Genomic DNA, 12464 nt, shown 5'->3' with positions numbered 1-12464 from the left:
AGTTTGTCATGCAGTTGGGGTGAGAGCCCCACTTAAATAGTCAGACATTTGCTTTGGAAAAATCTTTGAACTAGGCATAGTTTGCGCATTTCAAGAAAATCGGAGAATTTTGCATTCCAAAAGAAGGAAATAAATGCCCTCTCTGAGGATCGAACTCAGGACCTTCAGATTATGAGACTGACGCGCTGCCTACTGCGCTAAGAAGGCTGTATATAGGCATCTGTACATAAGACCATGAAGATCATCCAGGTACAAGGCTGAAGGATTTTCCTGACTGACATTGTATACTGCAGAGTCGAATGGGGTGATGTGGCCGTCGGTTCAATGCAGGGTTTCCAATCATACAGTCAAACCTTGCAGAAGTGGGGATGTAGCTCAGTGGTAGAGCGCATGCTTTGCATGTATGAGGCCCCGGGTTCAATCCCCGGCATCTCCAGACTTTTGCCATGCTTACCTTGGATTTTGGGCCGAAAGCTAGGCTGGCATCATGATGAAGGAAGAGATATGTCCTCCAACCGGGATGAGGACCCCGCTTAATCTGTCAGACGTTTGCCTTGAAAAATCCCATGAAATGGGGCTATCTCATTTTTGATGATTATAGATCAAAAGAATCCTACTTGTTGAAGACATCAAAGTGATGATTCATCTTGACAACCATAATGCTTTGATGATAGAAATCTGTCGCATCTCTCTTGATCATTGGTAAGGGTTCTTCTTCTAAACCAGAGACTCTTTTCAGTAGCTTTTAGAAAAACGGAATATTTTGTTTATCTCAATCACCTTCAATCTACAGATTTTTCCGTTCTCTTTCCTTTTGAAAATGCATCCAAAATGCACGTTCTTGATGCTGGGTGCGTAGTAATGACTCCCATAACTTTCTGTCATTTCTTTCATGGTTCCGCGCAGCCATCCATTTGCCACCAATGCTGCCCAAGGTCTTTGTATCAAAGTTCCTTTCCTTTCTGTAAAATTGAAATTTGGAGCACCCCTGCTTATCCCCAAGCCAAGACAGAACATGAACTTTGGTCTGAAATCCTCCTTTGGGGTGATAAGACGTACCTTACAGTGTGCTCTAAGAACTGGTGACTTTGAGAGGGAGCTGCAGGTAATGTTCATGATTTTCATCGATCTGCTCCTGATCCCCACCCCCACAACCTTTCTTGAGCGAGAGATAATTACAGCGCTGAAAGATACTTCAGCCACTCCTTCGATAGCTCAGTTGGTAGAGCGGAGGACTGTAGCATAAAGTCAGACATCCTTAGGTCGCTGGTTCAAATCCGGCTCGAAGGATTTTTTGCTTCGATTTCCATATCTTTCACTTTTATTCAAACAATACCTTCCATTGATTATGATCGAGACTTTGCAGTCCCTGGGTTTCAGGGATTCCTTGCATCCATCAAACAGCTCGAGTGCAAAAGTGGGGATGTAGCTCAGTGGTAGAGCGCATGCTTTGCATGTATGAGGTCCCGGGTTCAATCCCCGGCATCTCCAGGAGCCTCTGTTCCTTATCTTGGCTTTTTTCCAGAAGGCTAGCCTGCCATCATGCAGAAAGAAGAAGTTTGTCATGCAGTTGGGGTGAGAGCCCCACTTAAATAGTCAGACATTTGCTTTGGAAAAATCTTTGAACTAGGCATAGTTTGCGCATTTCAAGAAAATCGGAGAATTTTGCATTCCAAAAGAAGGAAATAAATGCCCTCTCTGAGGATCGAACTCAGGACCTTCAGATTATGAGACTGACGCGCTGCCTACTGCGCTAAGAAGGCTGTATATAGGCATCTGTACATAAGACCATGAAGATCATCCAGGTACAAGGCTGAAGGATTTTCCTGACTGACATTGTATACTGCAGAGTCGAATGGGGTGATGTGGCCGTCGGTTCAATGCAGGGTTTCCAATCATACAGTCAAACCTTGCAGAAGTGGGGATGTAGCTCAGTGGTAGAGCGCATGCTTTGCATGTATGAGGCCCCGGGTTCAATCCCCGGCATCTCCAGACTTTTGCCATGCTTACCTTGGATTTTGGGCCGAAAGCTAGGCTGGCATCATGATGAAGGAAGAGATATGTCCTCCAACCGGGATGAGGACCCCGCTTAATCTGTCAGACGTTTGCCTTGAAAAATCCCATGAAATGGGGCTATCTCATTTTTGATGATTATAGATCAAAAGAATCCTACTTGTTGAAGACATCAAAGTGATGATTCATCTTGACAACCATAATGCTTTGATGATAGAAATCTGTCGCATCTCTCTTGATCATTGGTAAGGGTTCTTCTTCTAAACCAGAGACTCTTTACAGTAGCTTTTAGAAAAACGGAATATTTTGTTTATCTCAATCACCTTCAATCTACAGATTTTTCCGTTCTCTTTCCTTTTGAAAATGCATCCAAAATGCACGTTCTTGATGCTGGGTGCGTAGTAATGACTCCCATAACTTTCTGTCATTTCTTTCATGGTTCCGCGCAGCCATCCATTTGCCACCAATGCTGCCCAAGGTCTTTGTATCAAAGTTCCTTTCCTTTCTGTAAAATTGAAATTTGGAGCACCCCTGCTTATCCCCAAGCCAAGACAGAACATGAACTTTGGTCTGAAATCCTCCTTTGGGGTGATAAGACGTACCTTACAGTGTGCTCTAAGAACTGGTGACTTTGAGAGGGAGCTGCAGGTAATGTTCATGATTTTCATCGATCTGCTCCTGATCCCCACCCCCACAACCTTTCTTGAGCGAGAGATAATTACAGCGCTGAAAGATACTTCAGCCACTCCTTCGATAGCTCAGTTGGTAGAGCGGAGGACTGTAGCATAAAGTCAGACATCCTTAGGTCGCTGGTTCAAATCCGGCTCGAAGGATTTTTTGCTTCGATTTCCATATATTTCACTTTTATTCAAACAATACCTTCCATTGATTATGATCGAGACTTTGCAGTCCCTGGGTTTCAGGGATTCCTTGCATCCATCAAACAGCTCGAGGGCAAAAGTGGGGATGTAGCTCAGTGGTAGAGCGCATGCTTCGCATGTATGAGGTCCCGGGTTCAATCCCCGGCATCTCTAGGAGCCTCTGTTCCTTATCTTGGCTTTTTTCCAGAAGGCTAGCCTGCCATCATGCAGAAAGAAGAAGTTTGTCATGCAGTTGGGGTGAGAGCCCCACTTAAATAGTCAGACATTTGCTTTGGAAAAATCTTTGAACTAGGCATAGTTTGCGCATTTCAAGAAAATCGGAGAATTTTGCATTCCAAAAGAAGGAAATAAATGCCCTCTCTGAGGATCGAACTCAGGACCTTCAGATTATGAGACTGACGCGCTGCCTACTGCGCTAAGAAGACTGTATATAGGCATCTGTACATAAGACCATGAAGATCATCCAGGTACAAGGCTGAAGGATTTTCCTGACTGACATTGTATACTGCAGAGTCGAATGGGGTGATGTGGCCGTCGGTTCAATGCAGGGTTTCCAATCATACAGTCAAACCTTGCAGAAGTGGGGATGTAGCTCAGTGGTAGAGCGCATGCTTTGCATGTATGAGGCCCCGGGTTCAATCCCCGGCATCTCCAGACTTTTGCCATGCTTACCTTGGATTTTGGGCCGAAAGCTAGGCTGGCATCATGATGAAGGAAGAGATATGTCCTCCAACCGGGATGAGGACCCCGCTTAATCTGTCAGACGTTTGCCTTGAAAAATCCCATGAAATGGGGCTATCTCATTTTTGATGATTATAGATCAAAAGAATCCTACTTGTTGAAGACATCAAAGTGATGATTCATCTTGACAACCATAATGCTTTGATGATAGAAATCTGTCGCATCTCTCTTGATCATTGGTAAGGGTTCTTCTTCTAAACCAGAGACTCTTTACAGTAGCTTTTAGAAAAACGGAATATTTTGTTTATCTCAATCACCTTCAATCTACAGATTTTTCCGTTCTCTTTCCTTTTGAAAATGCATCCAAAATGCACGTTCTTGATGCTGGGTGCGTAGTAATGACTCCCATAACTTTCTGTCATTTCTTTCATGGTTCCGCGCAGCCATCCATTTGCCACCAATGCTGCCCAAGGTCTTTGTATCAAAGTTCCTTTCCTTTCTGTAAAATTGAAATTTGGAGCACCCCTGCTTATCCCCAAGCCAAGACAGAACATGAACTTTGGTCTGAAATCCTCCTTTGGGGTGATAAGACGTACCTTACAGTGTGCTCTAAGAACTGGTGACTTTGAGAGGGAGCTGCAGGTAATGTTCATGATTTTCATCGATCTGCTCCTGATCCCCACCCCCACAACCTTTCTTGAGCGAGAGATAATTACAGCGCTGAAAGATACTTCAGCCACTCCTTCGATAGCTCAGTTGGTAGAGCGGAGGACTGTAGCATAAAGTCAGACATCCTTAGGTCGCTGGTTCAAATCCGGCTCGAAGGATTTTTTGCTTCGATTTCCATATCTTTCACTTTTATTCAAACAATACCTTCCATTGATTATGATCGAGACTTTGCAGTCCCTGGGTTTCAGGGATTCCTTGCATCCATCAAACAGCTCGAGTGCAAAAGTGGGGATGTAGCTCAGTGGTAGAGCGCATGCTTTGCATGTATGAGGTCCCGGGTTCAATCCCCGGCATCTCCAGGAGCCTCTGTTCCTTATCTTGGCTTTTTTCCAGAAGGCTAGCCTGCCATCATGCAGAAAGAAGAAGTTTGTCATGCAGTTGGGGTGAGAGCCCCACTTAAATAGTCAGACATTTGCTTTGGAAAAATCTTTGAACTAGGCATAGTTTGCGCATTTCAAGAAAATCGGAGAATTTTGCATTCCAAAAGAAGGAAATAAATGCCCTCTCTGAGGATCGAACTCAGGACCTTCAGATTATGAGACTGACGCGCTGCCTACTGCGCTAAGAAGGCTGTATATAGGCATCTGTACATAAGACCATGAAGATCATCCAGGTACAAGGCTGAAGGATTTTCCTGACTGACATTGTATACTGCAGAGTCGAATGGGGTGATGTGGCCGTCGGTTCAATGCAGGGTTTCCAATCATACAGTCAAACCTTGCAGAAGTGGGGATGTAGCTCAGTGGTAGAGCGCATGCTTTGCATGTATGAGGCCCCGGGTTCAATCCCCGGCATCTCCAGACTTTTGCCATGCTTACCTTGGATTTTGGGCCGAAAGCTAGGCTGGCATCATGATGAAGGAAGAGATATGTCCTCCAACCGGGATGAGGACCCCGCTTAATCTGTCAGACGTTTGCCTTGAAAAATCCCATGAAATGGGGCTATCTCATTTTTGATGATTATAGATCAAAAGAATCCTACTTGTTGAAGACATCAAAGTGATGATTCATCTTGACAACCATAATGCTTTGATGATAGAAATCTGTCGCATCTCTCTTGATCATTGGTAAGGGTTCTTCTTCTAAACCAGAGACTCTTTACAGTAGCTTTTAGAAAAACGGAATATTTTGTTTATCTCAATCACCTTCAATCTACAGATTTTTCCGTTCTCTTTCCTTTTGAAAATGCATCCAAAATGCACGTTCTTGATGCTGGGTGCGTAGTAATGACTCCCATAACTTTCTGTCATTTCTTTCATGGTTCCGCGCAGCCATCCATTTGCCACCAATGCTGCCCAAGGTCTTTGTATCAAAGTTCCTTTCCTTTCTGTAAAATTGAAATTTGGAGCACCCCTGCTTATCCCCAAGCCAAGACAGAACATGAACTTTGGTCTGAAATCCTCCTTTGGGGTGATAAGACGTACCTTACAGTGTGCTCTAAGAACTGGTGACTTTGAGAGGGAGCTGCAGGTAATGTTCATGATTTTCATCGATCTGCTCCTGATCCCCACCCCCACAACCTTTCTTGAGCGAGAGATAATTACAGCGCTGAAAGATACTTCAGCCACTCCTTCGATAGCTCAGTTGGTAGAGCGGAGGACTGTAGCATAAAGTCAGACATCCTTAGGTCGCTGGTTCAAATCCGGCTCGAAGGATTTTTTGCTTCGATTTCCATATATTTCACTTTTATTCAAACAATACCTTCCATTGATTATGATCGAGACTTTGCAGTCCCTGGGTTTCAGGGATTCCTTGCATCCATCAAACAGCTCGAGGGCAAAAGTGGGGATGTAGCTCAGTGGTAGAGCGCATGCTTCGCATGTATGAGGTCCCGGGTTCAATCCCCGGCATCTCTAGGAGCCTCTGTTCCTTATCTTGGCTTTTTTCCAGAAGGCTAGCCTGCCATCATGCAGAAAGAAGAAGTTTGTCATGCAGTTGGGGTGAGAGCCCCACTTAAATAGTCAGACATTTGCTTTGGAAAAATCTTTGAACTAGGCATAGTTTGCGCATTTCAAGAAAATCGGAGAATTTTGCATTCCAAAAGAAGGAAATAAATGCCCTCTCTGAGGATCGAACTCAGGACCTTCAGATTATGAGACTGACGCGCTGCCTACTGCGCTAAGAAGACTGTATATAGGCATCTGTACATAAGACCATGAAGATCATCCAGGTACAAGGCTGAAGGATTTTCCTGACTGACATTGTATACTGCAGAGTCGAATGGGGTGATGTGGCCGTCGGTTCAATGCAGGGTTTCCAATCATACAGTCAAACCTTGCAGAAGTGGGGATGTAGCTCAGTGGTAGAGCGCATGCTTTGCATGTATGAGGCCCCGGGTTCAATCCCCGGCATCTCCAGACTTTTGCCATGCTTACCTTGGATTTTGGGCCGAAAGCTAGGCTGGCATCATGATGAAGGAAGAGATATGTCCTCCAACCGGGATGAGGACCCCGCTTAATCTGTCAGACGTTTGCCTTGAAAAATCCCATGAAATGGGGCTATCTCATTTTTGATGATTATAGATCAAAAGAATCCTACTTGTTGAAGACATCAAAGTGATGATTCATCTTGACAACCATAATGCTTTGATGATAGAAATCTGTCGCATCTCTCTTGATCATTGGTAAGGGTTCTTCTTCTAAACCAGAGACTCTTTACAGTAGCTTTTAGAAAAACGGAATATTTTGTTTATCTCAATCACCTTCAATCTACAGATTTTTCCGTTCTCTTTCCTTTTGAAAATGCATCCAAAATGCACGTTCTTGATGCTGGGTGCGTAGTAATGACTCCCATAACTTTCTGTCATTTCTTTCATGGTTCCGCGCAGCCATCCATTTGCCACCAATGCTGCCCAAGGTCTTTGTATCAAAGTTCCTTTCCTTTCTGTAAAATTGAAATTTGGAGCACCCCTGCTTATCCCCAAGCCAAGACAGAACATGAACTTTGGTCTGAAATCCTCCTTTGGGGTGATAAGACGTACCTTACAGTGTGCTCTAAGAACTGGTGACTTTGAGAGGGAGCTGCAGGTAATGTTCATGATTTTCATCGATCTGCTCCTGATCCCCACCCCCACAACCTTTCTTGAGCGAGAGATAATTACAGCGCTGAAAGATACTTCAGCCACTCCTTCGATAGCTCAGTTGGTAGAGCGGAGGACTGTAGCATAAAGTCAGACATCCTTAGGTCGCTGGTTCAAATCCGGCTCGAAGGATTTTTTGCTTCGATTTCCATATCTTTCACTTTTATTCAAACAATACCTTCCATTGATTATGATCGAGACTTTGCAGTCCCTGGGTTTCAGGGATTCCTTGCATCCATCAAACAGCTCGAGTGCAAAAGTGGGGATGTAGCTCAGTGGTAGAGCGCATGCTTTGCATGTATGAGGTCCCGGGTTCAATCCCCGGCATCTCCAGGAGCCTCTGTTCCTTATCTTGGCTTTTTTCCAGAAGGCTAGCCTGCCATCATGCAGAAAGAAGAAGTTTGTCATGCAGTTGGGGTGAGAGCCCCACTTAAATAGTCAGACATTTGCTTTGGAAAAATCTTTGAACTAGGCATAGTTTGCGCATTTCAAGAAAATCGGAGAATTTTGCATTCCAAAAGAAGGAAATAAATGCCCTCTCTGAGGATCGAACTCAGGACCTTCAGATTATGAGACTGACGCGCTGCCTACTGCGCTAAGAAGGCTGTATATAGGCATCTGTACATAAGACCATGAAGATCATCCAGGTACAAGGCTGAAGGATTTTCCTGACTGACATTGTATACTGCAGAGTCGAATGGGGTGATGTGGCCGTCGGTTCAATGCAGGGTTTCCAATCATACAGTCAAACCTTGCAGAAGTGGGGATGTAGCTCAGTGGTAGAGCGCATGCTTTGCATGTATGAGGCCCCGGGTTCAATCCCCGGCATCTCCAGACTTTTGCCATGCTTACCTTGGATTTTGGGCCGAAAGCTAGGCTGGCATCATGATGAAGGAAGAGATATGTCCTCCAACCGGGATGAGGACCCCGCTTAATCTGTCAGACGTTTGCCTTGAAAAATCCCATGAAATGGGGCTATCTCATTTTTGATGATTATAGATCAAAAGAATCCTACTTGTTGAAGACATCAAAGTGATGATTCATCTTGACAACCATAATGCTTTGATGATAGAAATCTGTCGCATCTCTCTTGATCATTGGTAAGGGTTCTTCTTCTAAACCAGAGACTCTTTACAGTAGCTTTTAGAAAAACGGAATATTTTGTTTATCTCAATCACCTTCAATCTACAGATTTTTCCGTTCTCTTTCCTTTTGAAAATGCATCCAAAATGCACGTTCTTGATGCTGGGTGCGTAGTAATGACTCCCATAACTTTCTGTCATTTCTTTCATGGTTCCGCGCAGCCATCCATTTGCCACCAATGCTGCCCAAGGTCTTTGTATCAAAGTTCCTTTCCTTTCTGTAAAATTGAAATTTGGAGCACCCCTGCTTATCCCCAAGCCAAGACAGAACATGAACTTTGGTCTGAAATCCTCCTTTGGGGTGATAAGACGTACCTTACAGTGTGCTCTAAGAACTGGTGACTTTGAGAGGGAGCTGCAGGTAATGTTCATGATTTTCATCGATCTGCTCCTGATCCCCACCCCCACAACCTTTCTTGAGCGAGAGATAATTACAGCGCTGAAAGATACTTCAGCCACTCCTTCGATAGCTCAGTTGGTAGAGCGGAGGACTGTAGCATAAAGTCAGACATCCTTAGGTCGCTGGTTCAAATCCGGCTCGAAGGATTTTTTGCTTCGATTTCCATATATTTCACTTTTATTCAAACAATACCTTCCATTGATTATGATCGAGACTTTGCAGTCCCTGGGTTTCAGGGATTCCTTGCATCCATCAAACAGCTCGAGGGCAAAAGTGGGGATGTAGCTCAGTGGTAGAGCGCATGCTTCGCATGTATGAGGTCCCGGGTTCAATCCCCGGCATCTCCAGGAGCCTCTGTTCCTTATCTTGGCTTTTTTCCAGAAGGCTAGCCTGCCATCATGCAGAAAGAAGAAGTTTGTCATGCAGTTGGGGTGAGAGCCCCACTTAAATAGTCAGACATTTGCTTTGGAAAAATCTTTGAACTAGGCATAGTTTGCGCATTTCAAGAAAATCGGAGAATTTTGCATTCCAAAAGAAGGAAATAAATGCCCTCTCTGAGGATCGAACTCAGGACCTTCAGATTATGAGACTGACGCGCTGCCTACTGCGCTAAGAAGACTGTATATAGGCATCTGTACATAAGACCATGAAGATCATCCAGGTACAAGGCTGAAGGATTTTCCTGACTGACATTGTATACCGCAGAGTCGAATGGGGTGATGTGGCCGTCGGTTCAATGCAGGGTTTCCAATCATACAGTCAAACCTTGCAGAAGTGGGGATGTAGCTCAGTGGTAGAGCGCATGCTTTGCATGTATGAGGCCCCGGGTTCAATCCCCGGCATCTCCAGACTTTTGCCATGCTTACCTTGGATTTTGGGCCGAAAGCTAGGCTGGCATCATGATGAAGGAAGAGATATGTCCTCCAACCGGGATGAGGACCCCGCTTAATCTGTCAGACGTTTGCCTTGAAAAATCCCATGAAATGGGGCTATCTCATTTTTGATGATTATAGATCAAAAGAATCCTACTTGTTGAAGACATCAAAGTGATGATTCATCTTGACAACCATAATGCTTTGATGATAGAAATCTGTCGCATCTCTCTTGATCATTGGTAAGGGTTCTTCTTCTAAACCAGAGACTCTTTACAGTAGCTTTTAGAAAAACGGAATATTTTGTTTATCTCAATCACCTTCAATCTACAGATTTTTCCGTTCTCTTTCCTTTTGAAAATGCATCCAAAATGCACGTTCTTGATGCTGGGTGCGTAGTAATGACTCCCATAACTTTCTGTCATTTCTTTCATGGTTCCGCGCAGCCATCCATTTGCCACCAATGCTGCCCAAGGTCTTTGTATCAAAGTTCCTTTCCTTTCTGTAAAATTGAAATTTGGAGCACCCCTGCTTATCCCCAAGCCAAGACAGAACATGAACTTTGGTCTGAAATCCTCCTTTGGGGTGATAAGACGTACCTTACAGTGTGCTCTAAGAACTGGTGACTTTGAGAGGGAGCTGCAGGTAATGTTCATGATTTTCATCGATCTGCTCCTGATCCCCACCCCCACAACCTTTCTTGAGCGAGAGATAATTACAGCGCTGAAAGATACTTCAGCCACTCCTTCGATAGCTCAGTTGGTAGAGCGGAGGACTGTAGCATAAAGTCAGACATCCTTAGGTCGCTGGTTCAAATCCGGCTCGAAGGATTTTTTGCTTCGATTTCCATATCTTTCACTTTTATTCAAACAATACCTTCCATTGATTATGATCGAGACTTTGCAGTCCCTGGGTTTCAGGGATTCCTTGCATCCATCAAACAGCTCGAGTGCAAAAGTGGGGATGTAGCTCAGTGGTAGAGCGCATGCTTTGCATGTATGAGGTCCCGGGTTCAATCCCCGGCATCTCCAGGAGCCTCTGTTCCTTATCTTGGCTTTTTTCCAGAAGGCTAGCCTGCCATCATGCAGAAAGAAGAAGTTTGTCATGCAGTTGGGGTGAGAGCCCCACTTAAATAGTCAGACATTTGCTTTGGAAAAATCTTTGAACTAGGCATAGTTTGCGCATTTCAAGAAAATCGGAGAATTTTGCATTCCAAAAGAAGGAAATAAATGCCCTCTCTGAGGATCGAACTCAGGACCTTCAGATTATGAGACTGACGCGCTGCCTACTGCGCTAAGAAGGCTGTATATAGGCATCTGTACATAAGACCATGAAGATCATCCAGGTACAAGGCTGAAGGATTTTCCTGACTGACATTGTATACTGCAGAGTCGAATGGGGTGATGTGGCCGTCGGTTCAATGCAGGGTTTCCAATCATACAGTCAAACCTTGCAGAAGTGGGGATGTAGCTCAGTGGTAGAGCGCATGCTTTGCATGTATGAGGCCCTGGGTTCAATCCCCGGCATCTCCAGACTTTTGCCATGCTTACCTTGGATTTTGGGCCGAAAGCTAGGCTGGCATCATGATGAAGGAAGAGATATGTCCTCCAACCGGGATGAGGACCCCGCTTAATCTGTCAGACGTTTGCCTTGAAAAATCCCATGAAATGGGGCTATCTCATTTTTGATGATTATAGATCAAAAGAATCCTACTTGTTGAAGACATCAAAGTGATGATTCATCTTGACAACCATAATGCTTTGATGATAGAAATCTGTCGCATCTCTCTTGATCATTGGTAAGGGTTCTTCTTCTAAACCAGAGACTCTTTACAGTAGCTTTTAGAAAAACGGAATATTTTGTTTATCTCAATCACCTTCAATCTACAGATTTTTCCGTTCTCTTTCCTTTTGAAAATGCATCCAAAATGCACGTTCTTGATGCTGGGTGCGTAGTAATGACTCCCATAACTTTCTGTCATTTCTTTCATGGTTCCGCGCAGCCATCCATTTGCCACCAATGCTGCCCAAGGTCTTTGTATCAAAGTTCCTTTCCTTTCTGTAAAATTGAAATTTGGAGCACCCCTGCTTATCCCCAAGCCAAGACAGAACATGAACTTTGGTCTGAAATCCTCCTTTGGGGTGATAAGACGTACCTTACCGTGTGCTCTAAGAACTGGTGACTTTGAGAGGGAGCTGCAGGTAATGTTCATGATTTTCATCGATCTGCTCCTGATCCCCACCCCCACAACCTTTCTTGAGCGAGAGATAATTACAGCGCTGAAAGATACTTCAGCCACTCCTTCGATAGCTCAGTTGGTAGAGCGGAGGACTGTAGCATAAAGTCAGACATCCTTAGGTCGCTGGTTCAAATCCGGCTCGAAGGATTTTTTGCTTCGATTTCCATATCTTTCACTTTTATTCAAACAATACCTTCCATTGATTATGATCGAGACTTTGCAGTCCCTGGGTTTCAGGGATTCCTTGCATCCATCAAACAGCTCGAGTGCAAAAGTGGGGATGTAGCTCAGTGGTAGAGCGCATGCTTTGCATGTATGAGGTCCCGGGTTCAATCCCCGGCATCTCCAGGAGCCTCTGTTCCTTATCTTGGCTTTTTTCCAGAAGGCTAGCCTGCCATCATGCAGAAAGAAGAAGTTTGTCATGCAGTT

General features: G+C 44.5%; 26 non-coding genes across 26 annotated transcripts; 21 read left to right on the top strand and 5 right to left on the bottom strand.

Moving 5' to 3' along the window:
- Positions 1-134: 134 nt before the first annotated feature.
- TRNAM-CAU (transfer RNA methionine (anticodon CAU)) lies at positions 135-207 on the bottom strand. The gene has a single exon. It is a non-coding gene; the product is annotated as a tRNA-Met (tRNA).
- A 157-nt stretch (positions 208-364) lies between these two features.
- Positions 365-436, top strand: TRNAA-UGC (transfer RNA alanine (anticodon UGC)). Its single transcript has one exon. It is a non-coding gene; the product is annotated as a tRNA-Ala (tRNA).
- Positions 437-1204: 768 nt separating this feature from the next.
- TRNAY-GUA (transfer RNA tyrosine (anticodon GUA)) lies at positions 1205-1290 on the top strand. Its single transcript is given in 2 exon segments — positions 1205-1241; positions 1255-1290. It is a non-coding gene; the product is annotated as a tRNA-Tyr (tRNA).
- Positions 1291-1419: 129 nt separating this feature from the next.
- On the top strand, positions 1420-1491 carry TRNAA-UGC (transfer RNA alanine (anticodon UGC)). The gene has a single exon. It is a non-coding gene; the product is annotated as a tRNA-Ala (tRNA).
- A 199-nt stretch (positions 1492-1690) lies between these two features.
- On the bottom strand, positions 1691-1763 carry TRNAM-CAU (transfer RNA methionine (anticodon CAU)). Its single transcript has one exon. It is a non-coding gene; the product is annotated as a tRNA-Met (tRNA).
- A 157-nt stretch (positions 1764-1920) lies between these two features.
- On the top strand, positions 1921-1992 carry TRNAA-UGC (transfer RNA alanine (anticodon UGC)). Its single transcript has one exon. It is a non-coding gene; the product is annotated as a tRNA-Ala (tRNA).
- Positions 1993-2760: 768 nt separating this feature from the next.
- TRNAY-GUA (transfer RNA tyrosine (anticodon GUA)) lies at positions 2761-2846 on the top strand. The gene is given in 2 exon segments: positions 2761-2797; positions 2811-2846. It is a non-coding gene; the product is annotated as a tRNA-Tyr (tRNA).
- Positions 2847-3476: 630 nt separating this feature from the next.
- Positions 3477-3548, top strand: TRNAA-UGC (transfer RNA alanine (anticodon UGC)). Its single transcript has one exon. It is a non-coding gene; the product is annotated as a tRNA-Ala (tRNA).
- Positions 3549-4316: 768 nt separating this feature from the next.
- Positions 4317-4402, top strand: TRNAY-GUA (transfer RNA tyrosine (anticodon GUA)). Its single transcript is given in 2 exon segments — positions 4317-4353; positions 4367-4402. It is a non-coding gene; the product is annotated as a tRNA-Tyr (tRNA).
- A 129-nt stretch (positions 4403-4531) lies between these two features.
- On the top strand, positions 4532-4603 carry TRNAA-UGC (transfer RNA alanine (anticodon UGC)). Its single transcript has one exon. It is a non-coding gene; the product is annotated as a tRNA-Ala (tRNA).
- A 199-nt stretch (positions 4604-4802) lies between these two features.
- TRNAM-CAU (transfer RNA methionine (anticodon CAU)) lies at positions 4803-4875 on the bottom strand. Its single transcript has one exon. It is a non-coding gene; the product is annotated as a tRNA-Met (tRNA).
- Positions 4876-5032: 157 nt separating this feature from the next.
- Positions 5033-5104, top strand: TRNAA-UGC (transfer RNA alanine (anticodon UGC)). Its single transcript has one exon. It is a non-coding gene; the product is annotated as a tRNA-Ala (tRNA).
- A 768-nt stretch (positions 5105-5872) lies between these two features.
- On the top strand, positions 5873-5958 carry TRNAY-GUA (transfer RNA tyrosine (anticodon GUA)). Its single transcript is given in 2 exon segments — positions 5873-5909; positions 5923-5958. It is a non-coding gene; the product is annotated as a tRNA-Tyr (tRNA).
- Positions 5959-6588: 630 nt separating this feature from the next.
- TRNAA-UGC (transfer RNA alanine (anticodon UGC)) lies at positions 6589-6660 on the top strand. Its single transcript has one exon. It is a non-coding gene; the product is annotated as a tRNA-Ala (tRNA).
- A 768-nt stretch (positions 6661-7428) lies between these two features.
- On the top strand, positions 7429-7514 carry TRNAY-GUA (transfer RNA tyrosine (anticodon GUA)). The gene is given in 2 exon segments: positions 7429-7465; positions 7479-7514. It is a non-coding gene; the product is annotated as a tRNA-Tyr (tRNA).
- A 129-nt stretch (positions 7515-7643) lies between these two features.
- On the top strand, positions 7644-7715 carry TRNAA-UGC (transfer RNA alanine (anticodon UGC)). The gene has a single exon. It is a non-coding gene; the product is annotated as a tRNA-Ala (tRNA).
- A 199-nt stretch (positions 7716-7914) lies between these two features.
- On the bottom strand, positions 7915-7987 carry TRNAM-CAU (transfer RNA methionine (anticodon CAU)). Its single transcript has one exon. It is a non-coding gene; the product is annotated as a tRNA-Met (tRNA).
- Positions 7988-8144: 157 nt separating this feature from the next.
- On the top strand, positions 8145-8216 carry TRNAA-UGC (transfer RNA alanine (anticodon UGC)). Its single transcript has one exon. It is a non-coding gene; the product is annotated as a tRNA-Ala (tRNA).
- A 768-nt stretch (positions 8217-8984) lies between these two features.
- Positions 8985-9070, top strand: TRNAY-GUA (transfer RNA tyrosine (anticodon GUA)). Its single transcript is given in 2 exon segments — positions 8985-9021; positions 9035-9070. It is a non-coding gene; the product is annotated as a tRNA-Tyr (tRNA).
- A 129-nt stretch (positions 9071-9199) lies between these two features.
- On the top strand, positions 9200-9271 carry TRNAA-CGC (transfer RNA alanine (anticodon CGC)). Its single transcript has one exon. It is a non-coding gene; the product is annotated as a tRNA-Ala (tRNA).
- Positions 9272-9700: 429 nt separating this feature from the next.
- On the top strand, positions 9701-9772 carry TRNAA-UGC (transfer RNA alanine (anticodon UGC)). The gene has a single exon. It is a non-coding gene; the product is annotated as a tRNA-Ala (tRNA).
- Positions 9773-10540: 768 nt separating this feature from the next.
- Positions 10541-10626, top strand: TRNAY-GUA (transfer RNA tyrosine (anticodon GUA)). Its single transcript is given in 2 exon segments — positions 10541-10577; positions 10591-10626. It is a non-coding gene; the product is annotated as a tRNA-Tyr (tRNA).
- A 129-nt stretch (positions 10627-10755) lies between these two features.
- Positions 10756-10827, top strand: TRNAA-UGC (transfer RNA alanine (anticodon UGC)). The gene has a single exon. It is a non-coding gene; the product is annotated as a tRNA-Ala (tRNA).
- A 199-nt stretch (positions 10828-11026) lies between these two features.
- Positions 11027-11099, bottom strand: TRNAM-CAU (transfer RNA methionine (anticodon CAU)). Its single transcript has one exon. It is a non-coding gene; the product is annotated as a tRNA-Met (tRNA).
- Positions 11100-12096: 997 nt separating this feature from the next.
- Positions 12097-12182, top strand: TRNAY-GUA (transfer RNA tyrosine (anticodon GUA)). Its single transcript is given in 2 exon segments — positions 12097-12133; positions 12147-12182. It is a non-coding gene; the product is annotated as a tRNA-Tyr (tRNA).
- A 129-nt stretch (positions 12183-12311) lies between these two features.
- Positions 12312-12383, top strand: TRNAA-UGC (transfer RNA alanine (anticodon UGC)). Its single transcript has one exon. It is a non-coding gene; the product is annotated as a tRNA-Ala (tRNA).
- The last annotated feature ends 81 nt before the right edge of the window (positions 12384-12464 follow it).

This window comes from Triturus cristatus, chromosome 4_1 (genome assembly GCF_964204655.1).
Source record: "Triturus cristatus chromosome 4_1, aTriCri1.1, whole genome shotgun sequence".
Taxonomy (NCBI): Eukaryota; Metazoa; Chordata; class Amphibia; order Caudata; family Salamandridae; genus Triturus; species Triturus cristatus.
This window is presented reverse-complemented; position numbering and strand designations above follow the sequence as displayed.